The sequence below is a fragment of the Balaenoptera physalus genome (genome assembly GCF_965194825.1).
Source record: "Balaenoptera physalus genome assembly, chromosome: 12".
Taxonomy (NCBI): Eukaryota; Metazoa; Chordata; class Mammalia; order Artiodactyla; family Balaenopteridae; genus Balaenoptera; species Balaenoptera physalus.
Window position 1 is genome coordinate 9,427,910 of NC_138897.1, and position 27,056 is coordinate 9,454,965.

The 27,056-nt window shown below is 36.8% G+C and overlaps 1 long non-coding RNA gene across 1 annotated transcript in view; it reads left to right on the forward strand.

Annotated features, from left to right (window-relative positions):
* Positions 1 to 4,143: 4,143 nt before the first annotated feature.
* LOC309639130 overlaps positions 4,144 to 27,056 on the forward strand; it is a 590,998-nt gene continuing 568,085 nt past the window's right edge. Inside the window, exon 1 of the long non-coding RNA XR_014251492.1 lies at positions 4,144 to 4,186. This is a non-coding gene — a long non-coding RNA (uncharacterized lncRNA). The remainder of the gene's footprint in view (positions 4,187 to 27,056) is intronic.

Sequence of the window (27,056 nt, forward strand, 5' to 3'; positions counted from 1 at the left end):
TTTCTATTGCTGCTTTTAATTTTTTTTCTTTGAATTTAATTTTTGATAGTTTGATTAATATGTGTCTTGGCATGTTTCTCCTTGGTTTTTTCCTGTATGGGACTCTCTGCACTTCCTGGACTTGATTGACAATTTCCTTTCCCATATTAGGGAACTTTTCAACTATAATCTCTTCAAATGTTTTCTCACACCCTTTCTTTTTCTCTTCTTCTTCTTGGTCCCCTATAATTCGAATGTTTGTGTGTTTAATGTCCCAGAGGTCTCTGAGACTCTCCTCGATTCTTTTCATTCTTTTTCCTTTATTCTGCTCTGTGGTAGTTATTTACACTCTTTTATCTTCCAGGTCACTTATCCGTTCTTCTGCCTCTGTTATTCTGATATTCATTCCTTCTAAAGAATTTTTAATCTCATTTATTGTGTTGTTCATCATTGTTTGTTTGCTCTTTAATTCTTCTAGGTCCTTGTTAAACGTTTCTTGTATTTTCTCCATTCTACTTCCAAGATTTTGGATCATCTTTACCATCATTACTCTGAATTCTTTTTCAGGTAGACTGCCTATGTCCTAATTTGTTTGGTCTGGTGGTTTTTTTACCTTGCTCCTTCATCTGCTGCATATTTCTCTGTCTTCTCATTTTGTTTTACTTACTGTGTTTAGGGTCTCCTTTTCACAAGCTGAAGGTTCGTAGTTCCCATTGTTTTTGGTATCTACCCTCAGTGGGTTGTGTAGGCTTCCTGGTGGAGGGGACTGGTGCCTGTGTTCTGGTGGATGAGGCTTGATCTTGTCTTTCTGATGGGCTGGACCATGTCCAGTAGTGTGTTTTGGGGTGTTTGTGAACTTAGTATAATTTTAGGCAGCCTCTCTGCTAATGAGTGGGTTTGTGTTCCTGTCTTGCTAGTTGTTTGGCATGGGGTGTCCAGCAATGGAGCTTGCTGGCCATTGGGTGGAGCTGGGTCTTAGCATTTAGATGGTTATCCCTGGGAGAGCTCTCGTCAATTGATATTATGTGGGGCCGGGAGGTCTCTGGTGGTCCATGTCCTGAACTCAGCTCTCCCACCTCAGAGGCTCAGGCCTGGCACAGTCCGGAGGACGAGGACCCTCTCAGCTACATGGCGAAATTCACAAATCTGAGCAGGAGAAGTGCTGGAAGTAACTCCTATGCCTGTGGCTCTGCTTAACCATGTTAATACATCCTGAGTGGTGGCTGTTCTCCAAAAGCAGTGGAGAACTGAGAAGAGTAAAGTCACTCGCTCAACAAATAATAAATCCGGAATACATATGCTTTTGCCTACGTGTACCACCCTTTCTCTTTTCAACCTCTGCTGTGTTCTCCCCTTCATTGAGGACAGTTAAATTGACTGGTGGTTTTAGTAAATTAACTTCGTTTCCTTACTACAGGGTTTTTGAGAGCCTTTGATCTATTAATGTATGAAAGAAAAATACTGTGTACTGTGACATTTCCAGACATCTTAGAAGAATAGCTCTTTTCTGAGAGAAGTAGGTCAGGCGTAAGTGTTCACCAAATTACCCTGTGAGAAGAATTTTCCTGGAGTAGTCCTTCTAAAGCCAATATTTACCTATTTGCTGAAATCTAAAAAAAATGATCCCTTAGAAAGCTTCTTCTATTTTGAGGTCAACTTTTAGTAGCTCTATTTTCATTCTTTCTTCATTATTGTGGTTTCTAAATTTCCTGTGAAGAGTTTGCATTAATTTTATAATCATAAAAAGTAAATTTACTCTAAGAACCTAAAAAAAAATGCTCTAAGGGAATCTTTTACTTTTTGATTTTTTTTTTGTTGGATTGTTTTTTCTTTCGCCTTTGGAGAACTTCATTCTTTCCACTAAACCTGAGTCTGGCAATGCATTCCTAAGTGATAGCCCTCCTTCTACCAGAAGGAGAAACTGGCATTTAGGAGATATATAATAGCTGTGAACTTATTTCCACAATCTATGAACTCAACTATACATAATATAAGTTTTAAAATGTATTTAATAGATCTTACTTATTTCAAAAGACTCATTTGTCCCAGAGAGCAGAAAATGAATCTAGAGACTTCAGGGTAAAATCCAATCAATTCCTGCTTCATCCTTTTTTTCTTCTTCTAAAGTTACTGAAAGTTTAATTCAATCAATTAGGATTTTCTCCACACCATTCCCTTCTCTGAATGGATTCCAAGCTGAACAATCTTGCAATGTCTGTAAGTATCTGCTAAGGTATAAATCTGTGTCTTCAGAGATCTTCTCTGGGTCTGCAGCCCTCTGGTCCCTGCCACCAGGATTAGGTCAATCTTTTTCACAAACTTTGTCTTATTATACAAGTTAGGGTCTATCTCCAATCTTTTGATTTTTAGGCTTCCATAGGTCAGTGCTTTAGCAAGAATATAATCTTGAGAGCTCACACTCTGTTCTTAAAACTAGATCTTAAATGGTCTTACCACAAAAACTAAATGGTAATTATGTGACACGATCAAGGTTTTAAAGCTAGGGTGGTAATCATATTGGAACATGTAAATTTATCACATCAACTCATTGTACACACATTTACACAATGCTATATGTCAGTTACAACTCAATAAAAAATGAAGATATGTAGTTGTTTTTTCACATTTTTGGGGGGGTTAGTTCCATTTCTTCTTCCCACGGTCCTTTCTCTGGGCTCCATATCCTCTGGGCATTGTGTTCTGTTTCTTATCATTGCTCCTAGGAATGAGAGTGCTTGATTATTGTTTAGGAACTCCCAGATTGCCATTCACTGTGTGCCAAGACTTTTCCCTGTAACAGAGGTATAACCCATTTGTTATATCTTTTCTCCTTTCTTTTGGCCATCTTATATTTAAAGCCATTAACTCATTAAGAGACAGACTATACAAACAGACAGTGGCCAGATCCTATATAACAACTGAATTCTGACCCACAATCTCTGAGCAACTACCCTGGGGAGCCAAATCACAACTTCTGTAGCAATCCATCCCAAATTAGCAGGACCTGATCAGAAACTGCTGGCTGCCCTAAGTTTTGCCCCCACTTTCAATTTAGGATTAAGCAGAGAAAATAAAATATGTACCCCTAAACAATGTCATAAGATGTCCCATTCCTACGTAACCCATTTTCAGTTTCCCCAGTTAGGAAATTGGAATTTTCAGTCCAATTAGGGTAGAACTGACACTTTCCTTTTTTTTTTTTTTTTTAACTTTAAAACTTTCCCACTTGCCTACTGCCTTTGGGACTTTGTCAAACACGAATGATTGTGGCTGACCCCCTTGCCAGAGCAAGCTCCTAATAAATAGTCTCTGTTCTCATTTGGGTGGTCTTTATTCATTCCCACATCACAGTTATGATTCCAGCCTATGATGGCAACAATGGGGAACAACACAGGTCTACGCAGGGGTGACTGCAAATGAGCCCCACTCTATTTTCCTAATTTAGTGATTTGGTTCTTGCCATAATTCCCTATGCCCAAACACTTGCTTTGTAACAGTTTTAGAAAACGTATCTTGGTCTGAATAGGTTTATGTCTGACTCTCTTTTTCGTCCTTGTTACTTCAGGACTGGGATTATGTTTTTCTTCCTTATGATAGGGACGGGACTGCATTCAATCTCTGGGTTTTACCTCCCGTGACCATATTCCACTTCCAGACCTCCCTGAAACTAACTTCCTGATTATGTTGGATTTAGGAAATTACTTTCTTTCTGGAACCTTCTAATACTAAACTCCGTTCTTATTTTGGCTGCACTGTGGACTTTCAGAACACCTGCTTTCCCTTTAGAGGTCTATATAATTTTGCATTAATAACTGACTCTTTAGAGTTTGCTGTTTAATCATTTACATTTCCACTTATATCTTCTGATTTAAGTTCTTTAGGCTACTCTAAATATCTGTTAGCTAAGCAATAATATTTTCTGGTTATTCCTCACTCCACAGATATTTTTCCGTCTACTATATGGTTTTAACTTGGCTCTAAATTTCCTAAGACACATTATTTTTTTTTTCTTCTGAGAATTCATGTGTTACTGCTCTCTTTGACTGTTTTGTCACTCCTGTACTCTTGCTCCCTGTTTAACTCTTTTTTTTTTTTTTTTTTTTAGAATTACAACACTGAAATTTTTTTTTAAGTTTTTATTTATTTATTTATTTTTAGCTGTGTTGGGTCTTCGTTTCTGTGCGAGGGCCTTCTCCAGCTGTGGCAAGTGGGGGCCACTCTTCACTGTGGTGCGCGGGCCCTTCAGTGTCGTGGCCTCTCGTTGCGGAGCACGGGCTCCAGACGCGCAGGCTCAGCAGCTGTGGCTCACGGGCCTAGTTGCTCCGCGGCATGTGGGATTCTCCCAGCCCAGGGCTCGAACCCGTGTCCCCTGCATTGGCAGGCAGACCCTCAACCACTGCACCACCAGGGAAGACCCCTGTTTAACTCTTTATAAGACATATCATCAGCCCTTTATTCAGTTGCTACTCTAATAACACGAGCATTCTGTGCATTGAAAACACTTTTCAACTTCAGAATGAAGTGACACTCTCCACGCCAGGTATTGATGACATTCCTTATCACTAAACTTAACTAAATTTCTGGCTATCAGCCTTTTTCTCATTGAATTTGTAACAGGCAGGCAATCTCTTCTTGAGAATCTATAAAGTAAATACCAAAGGTTGTGGTTTTAACAGAAAAGTTAATCAAACTCAGTAGAAACAGCATTATCTCTGCCATTTTTCTTGCCAAGTGCTAAATATGCATCTCTGTGTCAGAATCTAAATGTTTATAGAGGTAAGTCTGATTCTTTTCAATGCTGAATGTTGACTTTCATAAACCCCCCTCTCCACATTTGACTCTTCAAATGGCTTCTCTTGGCTGCAGCACACAGTTTATTAGTGCATGATATAAGGTTTCTGATGAATCATTTTTCTCTTGAACCAGTTTGTAAAACATGTATAAATCCAACTTGGGGTTTTGATATATGTTAATAGGCAAGTGACGTTTATCATCTTAACTAACTACAGACATGAAACAATAATAAAAATAGTAATTATTGTAATATTATTATTGTAAATAGTGAGATGACTCAACCCTTTGAGAATTGTGTCAACCAAGATAATTTTTCAGTGCCTACAACATCAGGAAGGGAAATTCTGTGAAAACAATCACCTCTCTGATTCAGTCTTCCTATCTTTTCTCAAAGATTCCCATGTTCAGAAATTAGTCATTACTGTTTTTTCCGTATTTTTCTCCTATATTCTAGCCATCCCAATGTTATTAACCCAAGCCAAGACTAATTGAAGAGAGGACTTTATGTATAGTTACTTCCTGATAGATTGGCTACTTATAACTAATTATTGCTTATGAAATGATGATAAGGTGTATTCAAAAGATTTCTTTAGTAAGTAGGAAGCTTCCACAGAACTTCCTGTGGATGTGGGTGATGTGAATAACTCTAGGAATTTTCTCATAGCTGTAAACATTATGAATGTGGCTTTCAAAGATAATTTTAATTTGTAAATCAGTTATTGTTTAATGTAAATTAAAAATCAGATTGTTGATAGTAAACTATAAAGCAGTTATGCATATGAATGCTATTGTAGTGTTTTTTAAAGAGTTGGCATTTAGATGAAATGGGACTTGTGTAATTTAATATCTTTAGATATCTATGCACATTTTTATTGTAGATCAGTTCAAAATGTCTTAACACATGAATCTCTATAATTATAAATCTTATTAAAATTCATCACCAAATGATTCTGATATAGTCTTCATTGATTCTTTTTGAACAAACAATTCTTCTCTGATGGCAAAATAAGTGATTTACATGTAAAAGTTTTCTCAAGTAATATGCATTATCCTCAACAATAGGAAATCATAGATGCCAATAAATTGCTGTCTGAAATTTCCTATTCTTTTGTTTTCACAAGAAAATTTCAGACTTTAAAACTAGCATAGTTTGAAGTGTCTGTACTCTTTTTCTGGGGTCACACAGGTTTCCTGCTGATGCTCACCTAGCTTCAAATCTCAAAAGTTTTCCTGGAATTAATCATGGTGAAACACAATCGCACACATATTAACCTGTTTTTTTTTTTCCTTTAAAAACAAATGAGGAGCCATCTTCTGACCGAAGCCCAGGGCCTGACACATTAAGTTCTAAATGAATGTCTATGGGATAGAATAAGCAGCATATACTCTAAAAATAATACTTCCAGTGAGATGTTTTCTATTAATTTTATTAGTTGTAAGTGGTGAAATGTTTCCCCACATTAACAAAAACTAAATGTATTTTTTATTGATTTATATTTGTTGATATGTATAATTATGTGCCGGATAGGTACACATTAATCATTTGTTTAGAAACCAAGAGTATACTAGGAGAGGTCTCACTCAGGAAGTACATATTAACTTTGACTGTAATTTGGAAATTGCGTAGTAGATTTTGCTAACAACAATATTTCAAACAAAGCCTGGTTTAAGAATATATACAAAGCAGAGAGTATTCTATTGTGGAAGTCAGCACAGACAGGTATCAACTTAAAAAGAACCCACCTTCTCCAGCTGGGAACAGGAGCACTGCAAGGGGAAAAAAGAGAGATAGAGATAGACAGAGGCAGAGACAGAGACAGAGACAGAGAGTGAAAGAGAGTAAACTCCGTAGGATTATCATATAAGAATCTGCTTGAAATTTGATTCAGGTTTGTCCAAAATTTACACAGCTCTTCTTTTTTTTTTTGGAGATATATATACCATATATATGTATATATACGGTATATAATCTACCGTGTATATATATATATGGTAGATTTTAAAGAGTGATATAAGATCAATAATAACCTTTACTTTACTTTTATTTTGTCTGACTCAAACACCTCTGGGAAAATAGAAAAAAAAAAGGAAAACATGCTTTGAGCCTTAATTTCTTAAAGATTTGTAAAGACACAGTTTTGGAAGTGGGCACAGATTGGAAACAGTATGAAATGACAATAACTAGATGTGGGAGGGATTCAAAATGTACAGAGTATGGAGACAGGAATAAAAAGGTTTATGTAGGAAGAAAACACATCTCAGATTGCAAGATACTAAAGAGAGTATCATTATGGAGCAAAACATCCAAACTCCTTGTGTTTGATGATAAAATTGACTGGAAAATTACCAATGCTCTCCTCATTTTGTGGTGGATATACACAAATTAAGTCACTATGGGTGAACAGATCTTTCCTAAAAATAGCTAGTTTCTCAGGCTTAATTTAGTCCTTGGTAGAATATTCTACATGAACCTCATCAAGTAATAAAATGTCTTATTTAATTGAGCAAAAGTCAGGTGGAAAAGCCCTTCCTTCCTGCCTCCCTCCCCTCCTTCCTTCCTCCCCTCTTTTTTCGCTCTTTTCCTGTACTTGATTGGATAAAACTAGTTTTGGTTAAAGTGTACACTTTGGCTCACCGAACATGGAATATAGAGCAATTAAAATTTAGAAGAGGCATATGGAGGTGTTCAGAGCACCAGAGAATCCCAACCTGGGATGTTCGGCTGAGGAGTTTCACTTTTTAATGAGTGCCTTGAGGTGATGATTTCTTTTTCTTTTTTTTTTTAACAAGGCATTGATTTTTTATTTTTTTGCTAAAAATCATAGATGTCTCCTAAGAGTATAAAAACAAATGTAAAAATCAAATGCAGGAACAAAATTGAACCAAAATAATTGAAAATTATTTGTTTTATAACTTGTTTGCTTGCTGCTTTAGGTGATCGTTCTATACATGAAATTTCTTTCTGAATCATTGGCAGATTCCAGAGCTTTTTCAGTTGTGTCCATAACACATCAGAGTTTTTAGGGACTCCTGTGTGCAAAACATTTCCCAAGGTTTCATGAGGAATATAAAGAAGAAGGTGAAATTCTTGCTTTGAACTGTTCAGAATTTAGCAACGAAGACAGAAATGACTCATATAACAGCAGGAGGGGAAATCTTGGAAATTCAGTAAGTCTCTTTTTTCTCAAGTACTCCGAGAATCCTCATTGTATTACAGAAAGACCTGTAAGAGCCAACATTACTGTGCTGTGTATTTATAAAAATTATGGAATTAACTGCCAACATCAATCTCTATGTCAGAAAGCTTTTTGCAAAGAGCCAATTTAAGGAAAGTACTTTAACTTTGATCCCGATGCAGTACATTATGGTGCTAAGTTCCTTCCTTGTATTCTGTGGATCCATACCCTGAGATCTGAGAGGTAGAAAAGTACTACTTGCACCTGTAATTGCTTTTCAGAAAACAAAGAATTCATTTAAAAACATATGTCAAGAGCTAGAGCTAAATGATTTTTTTTTTATGTTCAGCTCAGATTAAAATGGCTTTTACTGTAACAAAACCTCCTTTAATACCATGTATTTCTATGCATGACTTTAAAACCATATTCACAGTGATGAATAAACATTGCAGAATATAGACTATAAAGGAATGTAGACTGGAACAGTAGCAATATCATTATGCATCAGCTTCAATCTTTTAGAAAACATAAAATAGAAAATATAGGTATAAGTTATTTAGAGAATCTAAATAGATGTTTCATAACTTTTCATCAGAATTTAAAAATTGAATCTCCAATATTTTGATCATTCTAAACACCATATATATATATATATATATATATATATATATATATATGTAAATCTATTTGTAATGAAATAATATAAATTAGGTAAAAATAAAGAGGGATATTGAAGAATGGTACCAGTAAATCAGTAAATTTAGAATTTTTATTTGGCTGAATAATAAAATTACTTAAGGGAGTCAGATGTCCAGAATATACACATTTATATTTATTTTTCTTTCATCACTGGTTGCATTATATCTTAGATTTATGGTTCAACTTTTTTTTTAAATTAATTAATTAATTATTTATTTTTGGCTGTGTTGGGTCGTCGTTTCTGTGCGAGGGCTTTCTCTAGTTGAGGCAAGTGGGGGCCATTCTTCATCGCGGTGCGCGGGCCTCTCATTATCGCGGCCTCTCGTTGCGGAACACAGGCTCCAGACACGCAGGCTCAGTAATTGTGGCTCACGGGCTTAGTTGCTCTGCGGCATGTGGGATCCTCCCAGACCAGGGCTCGAACCCGTGTCCCCTGCATTGGCAGGCAGACTTTCAACCACTGCGCCACCAGGGAAGCCCTGGTTCAACTTTTACATAAATTTTTTTCCATAAGACTAGTGTCTAAAAAGAAATACAGGAAAGACAAAATCAATGATCTATAGAGAAATTTAAAAAAAAACACAGGGTTTATATTTGGCATTCCTTTTCCTTTGAAGTTTTAGGTTTGGAGCTTAAGATCTTTATTTTTATGCCATGTGAGATGGTTACTCTTTTAAATATTCTGAATGGATCATCTTGTGAGAGCTTTCAGAAGTGGGGTTAGACACCTGATATTTCAGAGGATCTAAGTTCACATTACTTTTTTATATTTTAAAGGTTATCTCAGCTCTACCCTTATATCCATTCACTCAATACATATTTATTGAGTATGGAATTGGTAGTAGGAGAATGTCGGTGATAGGTTCTATGTTTACCTTGCTTATGTCTCATAAGAAAGAAAATGTGCAACAATAAATATAATAAAGGGATAAGGACAAGCTAAAAAAGGATAAGGAACAGAAATAGAACAAACCCCTTTCTAAACTTATCCATCATGTCTCTGATTGTTAGACTACTTCTTTCAAGGCAATAGGTCATTGTATAAACTAGACAAACTCATTCTTGTTGATATGCTATTAGGAAAACAAATCTCTTCTCCTTCCACACTAAATCTGTCCCACTTTTCATATGAATACATAATATCTGGGATATGTGGCACATCAGAAAATCCAGCTCAAACTAGCTGAAACAAATTGTGTGTGTGTGTATGTTTAAATAAATGATAAAGACCTTGCGGGATCCATGAACTCCTATTATAATGTTCATTGTATTCTTTTTTCTTTCTCTCTCGTGCTCTGGCTCTCTCTTTGGCTCTCAGTCTTGCTCTCCAACCCCAAACCAGAATCTGTCCCTGTTTCTTTCTGCAAAATGGTCTTGTCTTCTCTTTCTGCAGATAGACCTTCTCCAGCTGTCAACACATGTGATTGCAGGTTTATGTTATCTTAGGCCTCAGTAAAGAGAGTTTATTTCTTCCACTAAATAGATCCACAATAAAATTCCAGGGAAAGTCTTGGTATTGACCTAGATTGAGTTACATACCAATCCTTGAACAATCACTTTGGTCAGTTACCTAGGATACTCAGCTTGGTTAGCCATGGCCTGAGCACCCATTCCTTTGGCCAAAGAGAATGGGGGAAGTGTGATTAGCAGCCAGGCATGGAATAAGTGAAGAACAGTTGCTCAAATGAGGTGGCCAGTTTGGTTACCAGGATAAAAGTGTTCTGTCTTAAGTTGGATCCATCAAGGATTATGTCATTTATTTGGGAAGGTGTCTTCACCTGCAAAGGCAGATGGGCCATAACAAATTGGCCTTGTGATTACGATGTCAAGACAATGACCACCATCACCATGGGTCTTTGTTCTCTTGTTTGCTTTGCTAATCTGCTTGATAGCAAGCATGCACTTTGCACTACTGTCCGCTTTGTGTTGCACTGTTGAGTCCTACCAAGCCTGTTACAGATTTAGCCAGACTAAGTCTGATAATTACTTGGCATTTAGGTATGGGAGTATGGGATTGGAGAGTTCCTTAAAGTGACCCTCCCTGGGTCATATGCATCAGCCAAAACCTACCTCCTGTGTTTTAGAATAAAGCTGTGGCTGATGCTAGGCTCAAGGGGAAACTGTACCCTGTGACAGATTGGTTATGCAATTCCATCAGGTGTTGGCCCCTGATCTGTAGATTGTTCAGAGGAAAAAATGCCCTGTGGGAGATGTGGGCCCATTGGGTGATCATTCACAAGGAGCAGTTTTTAGGGTGGAGAGAGAGAGAGAGAGAAGGAGAAACAAAGGAGAGAAGAGAGAAAAAAAGCTGCCATGAGGTGAGACCCATACTCTTAATCATGGATGGTTCACCAGGACTCTTAAATATTTCTGCTGCTGTTGCTATCTATAATTCTATCATGAAAAAGATCCTCACCCTCTGGGTTATGCAGAAATACATACTTGGCACACCTGTGGCATAGCAAAGAGGCCGATTCAAACCTACTTAGGTCTGGGGGCTTTAAACCCTATAAAGCACCCATTGCCATGAGGGAGGCCCCTAAACCTGACAATACTGATTTGTGGCTTCTTGGAAGAAAAAAATTATAAAGGCAAACAGGGTAAGGAGGCTCACCCTGGAATAAATCTAGTGATTTTAAAAAAACATCGAAAAGATAGAAATGAATGAAAAACAAAAAGAGACCTGGATACAGGGGAAGGAGACATGAAAGCAACAACAAAACTAAAATGAAGGTCCACAATTTGATCTAACTGGAAATCCAAAATTTTAAAAATTATACAATATAAAGATAAAAGAGTGTCGAATGGCTTCTGCACCTCTGTGATACAGGTTTTGAATTAACTTTAACATCTACAGAAAATAAACCAACTGAAAACTTTCTTGTCCTTAATACTGGGACTTAAATTTGGATGAGGAGATTCCACTAAATTTAAACATGGTGCCCCCTATTAACTTAGAGGAGTTACTGGGTATAAAATAGAGGACACACAGGCATGCCTCTTCAGAACTATTGCCTTGCTTAAATTGCCCATAGTCCTAGCATCCATTCCCCTAAAGTATCTTATAGAGGGCATGGATGCTCTGACCTAATGAATAATGTATTAAAATTAAATTACGTCTCTGGCACTTACAAATTAGCTTGATAAAATGTAACGCCATGGACCTTACCTCCCAGTTAAAATAGTTAATATGGTCTAATATAAATTAAACAGGGCCGTCAAGGTTTGAAACTTATTATATAAGACCTAATTAGTGAAGGCGTAAATATCTCTACTGCTTCTTTACAGCCCAACTTAGCCTATTTTTTAAACCCTGAAAAAAATAAATGGTACCTCGAGGTGCAGTATTGCAACTTTAACCCTATGGATTCCATTATGGTTGCCACACCCAATATTATTGAAATTATCGACTCCTTCCAATTAGCAACCAGTGAATATTTTTGCATTATATATCTGGCCAATATATTCTCTTCAGTGCCTATTTCAATAGCCTCTTAGCTGCAGTCGCCTTCATCTCCAAAGGGACAAACTACACATTTCCTAGGCTACCACTGGGGAACCTCCATAGCCTTGCCATCATGCACAAACTCTGCAGGAAAGATTTTAACTGCTTCAGTCTTTCTCCAGGAGCACAGATATGACATGACATTGATGATGTCGCCCTCTAAGGAGATTCATTTGACACACTAATTAAGGACATACAGATACTCACAAAAGAGCCTACAAAAAGGGATAAACAATTGCCCCACACATAGTGCAAGCACACCTCCCACCAATTCAGTTAAATTCCTGAATATATTTCGGTCAGTTGAAAGCTGCTTCATCCCTGACACCAACAAGAAACAGCTACTGACCATCTCAGTACCCATACAGTGTCAAGGCACGCACGCAAGAGAGCTTTCACCTCCCTCCTGGCCTCAGGCCTCAGTCACAGAGCGCCACAATGACGCACACCAGTAAGCTCAAATGCAATTAAATAAATATTGTTACATTTCAGTCATCAGTCAAACATTGGTGTGAACTGTAATAAAGAGTCTGACCCCATTTTTGAGGTCTGAATGCTGACAACTTTTATGCCTCATCCCTCTTTCAGCCTCACATGTGTGGGAGGTGATGAGAAAGACCGGGTGCTCCCCTTTTGGCATTGCAGGAAGAAGGTTCAAACCACGCGAGTGTTGCAAGCCTCTGTTGGGTGGGATTGCTCATCTCGGCCCCGCCCTTAAACACAACACAAATCCAGGCTACTTTCCTTTCCTTGCTTTCTCAAGCAGTCTCAGACCTGCTTGAGAGGCCTGCTCTGCTCTCCCCCACGGACCTCAATTATGTAAATATTAATCTTTTCACATCCTCTTGATATCGGTGAGACATCATTTGCATTGACCCCTGAACAAAACTTTGGATGGGGGTCCATCTACCTCCTGGGATGATCAAAGCAGAGGGGATCCCAGAAAGCAAAGCTATGGCAGCAGGAAAGAGAGACTAGAAAGGAAGCTAGAAAAGCACTATGTCCCAGTGAGCAGGTTAACACTGGTCACCTGGAGCCCTCTCACTGGGGCCTGTGCACTGCCACGTAGAGTATGCCTTAGAGGTGTCCTGACCGAGGGCGCAAGAATCATGAGCCTTACCTACCAATTCCACTGTTCCATTAGGGCTGCTCACCTAGTACTTCCTACTTCCCTTCCACACTGGATGGAGCACACTGTCGTGGCCAGAGAATGCCTTCATGTAGACAGTTGCAGATATTTGAGTAAAAGTCTTGCAGTGAGATAAAAGGTGGGTACTCAGGAGATAGAAAGTGGGATGCAAACAGCGTTCGTTAGTTACAGGGAGTGATGCTGGTCAAAATGTACATATTTCACCACTTCCAGACCACTCTGGCCAATTTAAAGAAGGAACTCTTAGGAGAGAAATTTCAAATACTCTGCCTTTTAGATGTGCATATATTCATAAAGCTCACTTCATTCACGAAACTCCTTCCATTTAAGCTTTGCCAGTGAAATTGGTCCCAATGGGTTGAACATTTTAGTATCTATGAGACACAGGTCTTAAGGAGTTGCATCCTTCTTTACCAAGTGTGCATCCCACTCAGAATCTTTCCTTAGGCTCCTATTTCCCCCATGTTCAACTGAGTGTGAGGTTATTAGTAACTCTGGCTAGCTTACATACTTTGTAAAGCTTACATCCTTCATAAAGAGATTCATTTGCATTGCAGAATTTAACAAAAAGGCTCCCAAACACTTTACTATCCGTAACAACCATGCCATTGATGCACAGTCCCAAGAGCAGCCCTATACCTACATCAAATGTGGAGAGTATTATGTCCTCTTATATTCACCCAAATTATCAGGGTTAGTGGAGTGATCCGTAAATTATTTTCAAGAAATTTGGATATCCAGAATTTAACATTTTATTTTGGAACTAAGACTTTTACTTTGGATTTTTTCATAAAATTAACCACATTACCTCTTTGGAGATCAACATCCTTTTAGACATGAAAAGTTTGTTAATGATTTCTGTTCCTCAACAGAAATGTTGATTACAGGACCTGACCAGCAAGCAGTCAATAAATGTGTATTAAATAAATTTGGGGTGTCTTCTGGGTGAATCCTAAACCAGGGATAAATGCAATTAACCCAGTCTAGGGCAGTAGTTCTGAAAAATCACTTTGAGTAGATTTATATGATTTTAGTGGAGAGCCTGTGGTCCTGAGAGGTACTTCTTGGAGTATACTTGTAAATACATGTGAGGGAGACCTACAAAATATTCTATGAAGGAACTCAGATGTGATTTCTCCCATTCCTCTATTTTTACCAAGTTAGGTAGAGAAACTAACACTGTATGAACTGGGAAAGGAGGAAGGAGGGAGGGAATTTTTACTTAGCACACGTCACAGTGGTAATAAAACCTGGCATGAAACACACTTCTCCTATAAAAGAGAATGTACTGGGGCTGAGGCCTGTGTTAGGATTCTCACTAACGAGAAGAGTTTCAAGATCCTGAAAATGCCCCTGATTATGCAGAAGGTAGGGGGACTACGAAGACATTCTTTCCCTTTGGTGGATGTGAAGTCTGAGATAATACGTGTGAAAGGAAGCTTCCTTTCTTCCTTTACTTTACTGTGCTTCATTGCAAGGGTGTGTTGTGTGCATTGTGTATGTGTGTGTGTGTTTGAACCAAAGTCACTTTAAAGTGTAAAAAGCATATAGATCATGGCTTATATCAACATAGAGATCAATGGAATAGATTGAGAATCTAGCATGAAGGACTAACACATGCTTCAACGTGGATGGACATGAAACGTTACGCTAAGTGCAAAATGCCAGACACCAAAGATCACCTATTTTATGATCCTCTTTATATGAAGTGTCCAGAACAGGTAAATCCACAGAGACAGAAATCAAATTAGTGGTTGCCAGGGGCTGGGAAGAGGGAGGAATGGAAAGTGACTGCTTAAAGGATATGGTGTTTCCTTTTGGGGTGATGAAAATGTTTTGGAACTACATAGATGTGATGATTGCACAATATTGTGAATGCCACTGAGTCGTACATTTTCAAATGGCTGATTTTATGTTATGTGAATTTTACCTCAATTAAAATAAAACCTAAAAAATAAAATAGAAGAGAACCAGTGTTTAGTGGGAAGGTCACCTTGAGTTAGATAGACCTGGGTGTGAATGGGCAGCTGTCATCAAACAATGTAAATATTCATTACACATAAAGTGATGAACAAAGTACTTCGATTATAATAAGTATTCAACAAATGTTGAATTATTACTCTCATTAAAACTTTTGAATAAAATGCATTAATAGTGAGCAAATAATAGGTTATCTCTGATAGGATTTTCTAAACACTAAAAATAGAAAACTTTTATCTGTTCTTTAAAACGATGTGGGACGCCAGTATACTACAGTAGAATTATGCCCAGATTTAGCATTCAGATGTCTGTGTTTCACCATGGAACTCACAGCTAAGTTGTCATGAAAAAATGTGCAAGTTAGTTAATTCTAGGCCTTCATTTCCCCTTCTATAAAATTAATATTGCATCAGAGGGACAGTTAATTTTCTTCCAAGTTTAATAGAATATGACTCAATTATATAAAATGTACAGGGACAAATTAAGAAGCAATTCCTGTGATTTGGAATCTGATTTCCTAAAAGGATAAAGATGGTGGGGGAGGAGTAGCACCTTAGAGGTGAGAGATAATCTGGGTGATTTAATGAAGATACAAAATAAGTCGTGTCTCTTGTGCCAGCTCATGTTGATGAAAGTAGCTAATTGTTCTGGAGGACGGTGCTGGGAAGGATTTCATGATACATTCAGCAGGAAACGGTGCTGTGAGAAGCAGTGGTATCTGCCATGGTTGATGAAGCCTGGGAAATTGGGGGGCGGGTAGCAGGCTGGGAGGGACTGCCATACAGGTATCATCTATTTGGTTTCCTTGACTGAAGATGAAAAATAAACCCATCAAGGACAGAAACAACACGTATGGTCCATTAAGGGAAAAATAGATGGGGGGACATTATTTTAGCTACTCCCATTGATCAAGAATAGTAAGTTGTACTTTACGCCCCAATTTCGCATTAACTAGTGTCTGAGTGTGAAAATTCTGAGAAAATAAATAGATCTGCCCGTTTTTTATTATAGAAATACTAGAAATTTCTCCAGTTATGGTTTTACTCTTGTCTCTGAAGAACAGGTAATTTCACACTCATCAAAATTTCTCTCATTTCTTGCAGGTTTATTATTTGAATGTGTGTGTGTGTGTGTCCGTAAGATTTGAATTTGATTTCGGGTTTTCTTAACTCCTGTGAGCACAGCTAAAATCCAGTAAGACTCAGCAGGCATGCCAAGCCGTCTCTAATTTTTCTTGCAGTTTGGTGTTTAATGAAAAGATCCAATGGCATTATGCAGATAAAAAACAATTTTGAAAATGCCATATGGCAACCCCTGCTAATCAAGTTTCTGAACCACTGGTGGTTAATAAGATCTCCTCCCTCAGAAAGGAAAGAAATGTTAATCATGTTTGGAATGATGTGAAAATTGGGGAGCACCGAGGTGAGAAAACAAAAAGGTGAAGAGGTTGGCAAGAAGGATACAGTAATGGAGGAATGTTCCTTCTGAGCGGAGTTCTCTGATGTTCAAAATGTCACAAATGTCAAAGAGCTAGTGTTGTTGTCAGAGTTGGATGAGGATTTATTCATCTTTCAGGCTATTTTTCACATCGTAATTTATTAAAAAAAAGCTACTTTTATCGTAGCCAATGTTTACTAAATTCAGCTTCTTTCAGGAGCCTAATTTCTTAAGGTAAAAATATACATGATATATTTAAGTAAACAGAATATAGAATTTAAAAGTCCTGTGGGAGAGTTGTAAATGTAGCTGTATCTGTACTGAAGGAGCAATGTTCTCCTAGCTCACATCTGGAACTTTAGCCACAGTCAAGGCTGGATGGTCCTCAAGAGAGAAACACACGGTCTGGATTTCTAATTAGAACAGTTAGAAATCCATAGCAAAGTAGTTTTTTGATGTTTTCCCTCGTTACCCTCAGGTTTCACAATGATTAGGAACTCTTGCAGAACCTTTATTGGAAGGCTGTGACTACAGTTTTGTGGTGGTGGCTTGACTCTTTGGAATATTTCCCTTGCAATTCTGAGTTTTTGGAAATTATACGGCTCCAGATGGCACATGCTTGCCTAGAGGCGTGAGGCTCTTTCAACGGAGTGAATGCCTAAGTGATACATATTCATGGATATTTTGAGTCTTTTCACACCACCTTGTAAGCTGTTTAAAATCATAAAAACCCGTAAGCAGTTAAATTTTTCAAAAAAATAAAAAATAAATGGGAGTCAATCAAAGTAAATGATCTCTTTTATATAATAAAAGAAGCTCTATTAAATTGCATTCCAATCGGGGGAAGAAATACTACAGTTCTGTTGACTCACCACCTGGTCTTGCCCACTCCACTTGGAGAGGAGCCCTGTGCATGGTGGCTGGGGAGGTGTGGTCTACTGTTTCATCGTGGGTGTGTGGGCCGTGTCTCCCCACTCTGGCAATTTCAATGTCTTGGAACTCACTAGTGTTTTTGACAGCTTTCCTGTGGTATTCTTTCTTGTTTTACACATTTTCAACTCAGAAATGTCAATAAAAACAACAGACTTAAAGAAATAAGAGTTATATCCCTTTGATACAAAAATAAATACCCTTTGGAGTAATCTTATAAATAATGGACATTTTTATTGTGTTACCCCAGCTTATACAGCCCACTCAAATACATGATTTCACTGATTGTCAAAACAACCTGTAACATGTGTATGGTTGATGCCATCACTTATCACATGTCATAATGCATATGGGTTTGGACCTTGGTGGAGGGTAGAGGAAATAAATCAGAACTAAAGTCACCAGTCCAGCTATAGGCTTGGTTCCCCAGATAGATTGGTAACTCTCGGTCTAAGTCAGAGTATCTGAATGGACACTAGCTTTTATCTAGACCAGTGTCATGATCCACTAACTTCAGATCCAGTAGTTGGGGTTTTGTAGAAATCTCTGAAAAATGATAATACTCAAAATCAGATGGAGGAGCATTAAATGTATCTAAGGTGTCTGTTAATTGTGACAAAAATAGTCAAAGATAAAAGGCACCTTACCAAATCATCAGGGAGAGTAGTTCTTTAGAACTAAGTGGGCAGGTTTTAGCAATATGTATAGGTATCTCCAATCAAGCAAATGGAATATTTATTAAAAATTAAGGCTGAGATTGAGTTATGTGGATTTGACAAGGATTTAAATATAGACTTAATAGTAAGTAGAAAATAATTCAAATTAGGTATCCTCTGTACCAGCATGAAACCCTCAAACTAAAAGGGCTTAGCTTTCTATTCTATAATATATGTTGATGGCCTTAATTAGGAATGGCTTAACAACATGATAAATTATAACTTTCAGAGGGAACGGATCAGTGTTTACAGTCAAGAGGAGGGGAGAAAAACAGATTAATTCTGCACAGGGCATATGATATTTTACAGCAGCCAATATCACGTACATAGTATGACACAGATGTTTTGAAAATGAAATATTTGACAGAATATAAAAGACCCTTAAGATGAGCTTCTCTTAAATTATAAAGTTATACATTTTTGTTATTTTCCTAAGCTTCATTTCTTCCCTGCAAGCAGCTCCTTTAAAATCTCTATGCTTGTTGAAAGCTTTGTATATTGTGTGATTTTCTTTCTCCTTGTGATAAGTGATACTCTTATTTTATTTAAAAATCTCAAGTCAATGGATTTTTTTTTTAATTTATTTTATTTATTTTTATTTTTGTCTGCTTTGGGGTCTTCGTTGCTGCACGAGAGCTTTCTCTAGTTGTGGCGAGCAGGGGCTACTCTTCATTGTGGTGCGCGGGCTTCTCATTACGGTGGCTTCTCTTGTTGCGGAGCACAGGATCTAGGCATGCGGGCTTCAGTAGTTGTGGCACGAGGGCTCAGCAGTTGTGGCTCGCGGGCTCTAGAGCGCAGGCTCAGTAGTTGTGGCACACGGGCTTAGTTGCTTCACGGCATGTGGGATCTTCCTGGACCAGGGCTCGAACCCACGTTCCCTGCATTGGCAGGTGGATTCTTAACCGCTGTGCCACCAGGGAAGCCCAAGTCAATGGATTTTAATTGTATAGTCACAATCTATATTGATTTAAATTTTATTTTTGTCTTTTAAATAATTGTGAAAATTACACATATTACATACAATCACAACTATCCTACTCTTGCGCACAGGACTTTCTATAATTTTACTTCATGATTTTCTTAAAAATGTGTTCATTTATGACTGACGATAACTTTTATAGAATATGAAACCTTGTATCCAAGTAAGAAGGGTAGAATGGCTTTTATATCATAACAAATATTGTTAAGTATTCCCTTTATGAGAAAATGCCATATATAGTTAAAATATTGAGAATATTTTTATTTATCTTCTTAACTTTATAATATTGGAGTTAACTGGTAGCTAGGCAAGAAGACACCACTGACTATTGGAAGTCAATAGTTTGAAAAACTGGGTTAAAATCTATTTTACTGTTGAACTTGGATAGTGTGTTAATTTGAAAAAGAACAGCTATGGAAGCAAAGCAAGACTATTTCATATCTTGAGAATTTTAACAAATTAGCAATAGAAAATTGACTCAATCTCAAGTTATGAACTTATTTTTAAATGCTGCCATATTGTTAGAGCCTTCAGCAACTGGAAGCACCAAATCAAAATCCTCTCTGCATCAAGGCACCTTTATTCCAAGTCTGAAACAAACTCCACCAATGGTTTTTCTAGGACAATGGGCATCAATATTTATTTGCATTTACCCACAGAATTCCCCTCATCCCATTGCTATTCATTCCTTTCTTATCTTCCAGCTTCCACCTGAGGTAATTTTCTATATGCTGAAGAAAACCTTTTAGTATTTCTTTTAGTAAAGGTCTGTTTGCTTATGTTGCTGTGTGGGTCTCCTACTCAAGAGGAAAATTTTGGTTTGGTGATAACAGGTGAGAGCTACTACTAAGAAGGTCTAACATATGTGTAATTGGATTTTCAGACAGAAAGGAGAGGAAGAAGAAAAGTATTATTTGAAAAGATAAAAACTAATAATTCTCTAAAATGCATGAAAGATACCAATTTACATATTTACAAAGATCTACACACCCTTTAGCAAGATAAATAAAAATAAATTTTTACCTAGCCACAACATAGAATACAATTAAGATGCAACGAAGGCAATTGCATTTTGCAGTTTCTAGCCAGAGGAGTGAAAATCATGTGTATTGTTATGCTTGATCAGAACGATGCAATAAGCTCCCTCCTTGCTGGTTCTGAGTCGGCTCTTCACTATTGGACCAGTAAGGCTCTTTCTGAAATTGTTCTCTTTTCCATAACCCAACCACACTATACACTCTTTTCTTCACCTCCTAAAAACTTTTCTCCGTAGATTCTTATATCAGTATTCGATAGATTAAGATGACTTTCCCAGTGATGTTTAATCACTAAATTTATTTTTCTCTTTGAAGTGCAAATGATTTTTCTCAGCTGTAGGAATATCAGGCAGAGACTAACTAGGCTTAAATTCATATGATACCCCAATTGGTAATGCTTTGCTCATCCTGCTTATGCAGCCTCTTTCAAAAGGATAGAGAGGAGCTCTTGAGAAAGTAGTACTCATCAGGATCATATAAAATGTATTATAAACAAAGTCCCCAGAAGAATAACAGCTGGAAATCTTTTATGGACACATATATATCTTACAAGTGCTCTAACCTTCTTATTTGTCTCAATTTAACTTTAACCCTACACCTCTGCTCCTTCAGTATCTGAATAGTGAAAGTGCGTGTTATTCCGAAGACCTTCGAACTGGATGATGGTAGCTGTGAGTTACGGTAGTGCAAGTAATAATGAGATTATAAAGTTGTGAAAAACATCAATCCTTAGCAAGTTACATATTTGAGTGTACAAAAACTGCTAACTAAGTTGTTTTGAAATGCTTCTTTTATGAAAGAAAATAGAGGTACTCATATGAAAGTGTCCACACCAATATACTGTTATGTAGTATACATACAGGACATGGCCACTAACACAAATTCAGTTCATTCTGAACATACTTTTCTGCATAGTTTTAATATTACATCATTTGTATTCACTTGCCATCCCTGCCAAAATCTTATTACATTTGATTGATTGATTGATTTACATTTTTATTGCTAAATATTAATAATCATTAACCACATCAGTGACCAGAGCTTAGCACAAAATTTGGTTTCAAACTACTTTGGATTCTGAACGTATTTGCAAGTTTAATCAAGTTATATAAAAATAAATGCACAGAGTAAGAATAGTCTAGTATGTGGAAGGTAAGACTCGAAACTAAATAACAACCAGAGTTGAAAAGGGGCAAGTACTGATAAGGAATTTCAAGTTTGTGCCAATCAAACCAGTATCAACATTGGTAAAATGCTGATATATTTTCAGACAATTTGGTCACTGCTCCAAGCTTTCAAGGTGCCCTTCCTCCACAGCCCTGTTGAGGACCTCACCAACTTCTCCACAGTTGATTACCACATAGGACTTCCTATAAAGGAGGATGACATACGGAAACTTTGAGGCAGTTTAATGATGGAGGAACCCTAGGATATATGGAGGTGTTTTTTATCATCTGTTCAATTTCACCTCCATTTTACACTAACAGTTCATCAAAACTCACAGATTAGGTGATTATAAACAGCGATGAAAATTGATTAATTTTACTTACAAACACAATTAATTTTATTTATAAAAATAAGACCTAAATATTTATGTTGTGCTAAGCAACTTTTAAATTATATGTAAATTTATACAAGTAAAGCTGGGGCTTACAAGATGACAAAGAGGATGAATTTCAGCAACATACTCTGTTATCTTATTTCGGAAATGTGATTAATATCTGTAGTATAGAAGCCTGAAGGGAATCATAAAATGTATACTAGCTATGCTTGAAACACTTGCAAGTCTCCCCAAACCTATTAATACACCTAATGTCTATTGATTAAGTAGCTATGAACCCAACTCCGTGAGGTTTATTGGATAATAAATAAATCAAATTATTTTTAGCTGGAGGATTACCTGCCTGACTATTTCTCCTGACTGTGATTTTCAGAGCACCATGAATATATATCAGTGATGACACACATAATTGTATAAGACTCCCATGTTCTGTGTAGGACTAGTCTACACAGTGGAGTTCTAAGTGGGAAGCTAAAGTTTGCATATTGACATAAAATGAAGGCTACTTAAGGATAACCTTCCTGGATACCTTTTTATGCCTGAGTTTCCATTAACTCTTTAATCATTTAGGAAAAATAAATAGGAAGTTTGTAAAGTCCCAATCAAATTAGATATGTGTTACCTGGGGGAATTTTCAGCAATATTATTTTCATTTTTCATATTATTTACAGAGCCCCTGGGCATGGAAGAAATAAAATACAAGGCAAATCAGTTTTATAATAGATTTAGGATATGGCAGTACTAAAGCCTCCTGAAGGCTTTGAGTTAGAAGTAGTATTATAAGGAGGAGGGGAGGGTACTTTGGTGTCGGAAAGTCATTAAAGAAAAGTTTTATGTTGATTAGACACCTAGGATATATCTCAGAAAGACCTGGGAAAGTGCTAAATCTGCTGAATATTCACAAATGAGGTAAAATAATAAAAAAAATCAGACGTATTATCCTAACCTGAACACCGGTATACTTGTAATTAATATGTATGTTAATTTTATTTATGAATTATGCATAAAACTATGAAAGTTTTACTTAATAGAATCTAGTTTGAGTTGATGAGTTTTTCCAATGATATTTTCCAAAATTTGAAAATGTTCTAATCAAATATTATTTCAGAGAAACTAAAGATTTAAGCCCATTATGCATCTGGATTACATGATATAGTTTTGAGAAATTTATACATCATCTTTAATTGATTCTTTAATAATCACATTTTTTCTACTCTCTATATTAAAGAGTTGAAGTGCAACTCTTTTTTTTTTTTTTCTATTTTAGGAGGCAGGGTGGCAGAAAGATCACAGCCTTTAAAATCATACAGGGATCTGATTCCCTGCTTGCTGGTACTACCTCTAAACCCACTCCCCATCTGTAAGATGGGGAAAATACCTAACAGGAGACAAAGTAGCCAGTGTATACAAAACACTGTACATGGTCCATGATGGGTTTTCAGTAAATTATTGCCACTATTATTAGTTATGACACTACCAGCGTGTTAAAGGAATTTTTTAAAAATCATATAATGGTTCTTGGGATTGACCCATTTCTAGAATTTTCTAACCGATTTGGTGACGAGAGACTGAAAATCATGGAATGTGTTTGGTGTAAAGGAAAACATGTCCCCCTGTCTGGTATTCTCCATCAGCAAAATATGATATATATCTTCTATCTTTATTAGTTTAGGTCATAAATTGTGTCAGGTCAGATATGGTTCTTCTCTACTAAGTCTTTTGTATTTAAACTGATTTTTAAAAGAGACATTTTGGCTAGGGGTTAAGAGTTTATTTTAGATTTACTATTATGATTGTTGATAAAACTTATATTATGCTATTATAATATATAATATATAAAATATGCTATTGTGTGTATGGAATAAGATTTTAAAAGCAAACCCAGGAAATTGTTTTAGTCTATACTACTCAAATCAACTTTCATTTTGGTGCTCAAAGTTTCTTATTCGAGTCATGACCTTTTCACAGGGAAAGCAGATTATCCAGTAAATAGCCATGAGTTTAATGAGTTTAACTAAGTGCTTTTGGAGTTTTGAGGAAGCTTTTATTTTTTATGAGAATTATAATATACAGTGAACAGTATTCTAACAATAGCAAAACTGAGCAAATATGTTAGGTGTTCTTTTGGATGTAGAGAAAACATAAAGACACATCTTATTTTATCTTCTAAATTAAGAAAATTATTTTGTAGAAAAGAGAACAAAAGTTGGTTTTAATTCCGATAGGACTGTTTTTTTTTTTTTTTTTTTTTCCATTTGTTCTTACTCTTCGGCTTATAATTTTTTTCAAAGTTCTTTATTTTGACTCTTTTTTCTTGTCTACCAGTCCACTCACAGGGAACTGGATACTGTCTATTTATCCTTGGCCCACACTCCCCCCTTCTACATTCCTCCTGGACCACAGGGCTTGCATTCCATACAAAATGTTCGCAGATTCCATTGAAGCTAACATTCTGGATATGCTTTAGCTTTTGGAAATGACGTGTGCTCACTGATATTTAGAAGACTGAAAGAATAATAAGCCAGGTGCCCACAGAAGCCCATGGACACCACATTCTACCATCTAATCACCAGTGTTTCGTTGTGGGCAGCTCTGAGAAGTGGTAGTGGTGATTTCAGAAGTTCCAACGTCTGAATTCAGCTGCTATGATGTCTTTGGGGTCAGAAATCCAATGGCAGGGTCCTCCCTGTTGGTGCAGTGGTTAAGAATCCGCCTGCCAATGCAGGGGACATGGGTTCGAACCCTGGTTCAGGAAGATCCCACAGGCTGCGGAGCAACTAAGCCCACGCGCCACAGCTACTGAGCCTGCACTCTAGAGCCTGTGCACCACAACTACTGAGCCCATGCGCCACAACTACTGAAGCCCGTGCACCTAGAGCCTGTGCTCTGCAACAAGAGAAACCACTGCAGTGAGAAGCCCGCACCCCACAAAGAAGAGTAGCCCCCGCTCGCCACAACTAGAGAAAGCCTGCGTGCAGCAACGAAGACCCAACACAGCCAAAAAATTTTAAATTAAATAAATAAATAAATAAATAAATAAATAAATAAATAAATAAATAAATATCCAATGGCAAACCCTGGACGTTTTACTCCTCCATCCTACCTACCACTTACCTAAGCGCTTTATTTATTTGATTAAATTCTTTTTTTGCTCTCAATATTTAAAATGTTTTCTGTTTCTCATACTGAATTTCCACTGGTGTGTTCAGTAAAACTTGATAGCAAAAACTTTACAGTTCAGGATCTATAATAAGTAAGATCAATAACTTTACCATTTAAATTCATACTCAAAATTCTTAATATACTATTTGGTCAATTTAAGGAATATTCATTGAGATTAGATACTATAAGATTCAATAACAAATAGATACTATGTAGTTGTTCCAAGAAAGAAATTATTTTAAAAACATTTTTTCTTAGAAGAATGTTTAAACATAGATAACAACAGAGACAATGGTATAAAGAGGTCCCATATATCTACTATTTGGCTATAATCATTATTAATATTTGGCTGTATTTGCTTTATCTGTATTTTTCCCTTGCTGAAATATTTTAAAGCAAAACCCTGATTATCTTATTCCTATATAGCTTAGTATTAGCTCTATAAAACTAGAACATTTTCTGACGTAACCAAAAGAACAGTATTGTACCTTAAAAATTATAATTCCTTAATATTATCAAATACTTCATCATTATGGAAATGTCCATGTTTGTCTTAAAAGGGGTATTTTTACATTTGATTTGGGTATTTTTACATTTGATTTGTTCAAATCAGCATCTGAAAAAGATGTAAACCCTGCATCTTTTATGTCTCTTAAATCTCCTTCAGTCTAGAATAATCCGCACCCTTTGTTTTTCATGGCATTAATTGTTGAAGACTCAAATGGTCCTATGTTTGAAGATTTGAAGATTTATGGGACCAAGATTTCCTTATGGTATATATTTTTTCACCTTATGAAGTCGATGAGTCCATTTGCTGACAGTATGAGATGAAGGCTGAATTTTGAAAAGAGTGAAATGGTTGAAAATGGAATATGGACTTCTTAAGTACACATTTTCCTCATACTAGAAGTTTGGTAATCATCAACTTATGATAGGTTTTTATTTTTTTTCTAAGGAGCAGCGGAGATAAAGGAATGGAGAAAGCAGTAGTTTGAAAACATCTTATTTTTCATCCCCACGGTAAATGAGAAAGAAAACGGGACCAGGAAATTAAGACTTTAGACAAGACAGCAGTTGAATACATGGACAATGTGATCTAGATTTACAGGATTTATGTGTCCAGGCTGCACTGGGAAAGGTATAAAGACTAGAAGGAACTAATGGAGAAACAATTTTTTTGAAGGCTCAGTGTATTGCCTTTCCTGATCAGACTGAAGAACAGTGTAGCCAAACAAGCAAGCTGGAAGAACAGAATAATGGGAAGAATAATAATAACAAAATGATAACAGTAGCTATAATAATGTTAAATTATAAATGGCTGAAATAACCTTTCAGACAGGGTGATTGATATTAAACTGATTCTTTCACATAGAGAACAAATTTGATGCATGGTCATGAGGGAGGTTCACCGAAATGAGTTGATGGGAAAGACAACAGATTTTAGGAAAACGGGGGACAAAAAGACCTGGATGTAAATGGTCAACCATGAACCATGTTGAAGGTGACTAGAATTGTGGCAGGATTTGTTGAAGAAAGGACAGCTTATTGGCACTGTCTTCAAAAATTGGGGAGGAGGATAACAGTCAGTGAGTCATCATTCTGTAAGAGATGCTGGCACTGTACTTGTCCATTCACAGTGTGCAATTTTTTCCCCTCCAGCTATCAGTTTGGGTCCATATAATTCAGGCAAAATTATTTATATACCACCACCTATACCTTTGCTGCTGCTGCTGCTGCTGCTGTTCTTTAAATTCTGAACTTCAGAATGATAACCCAGATTTGAGAATATCCTTATGGGATAAAAATGTTTTGGGAAGTTAATTTGTGCATGAATGGAAAACAATGAGCTACAAATGACGTATAGGATGACACACTTGATATCTCCAGTAGCATCTCCCTAAGGAAGTAATGACATAGTTGACTATATGTAGCTGTAGTATTATTTCTGTCC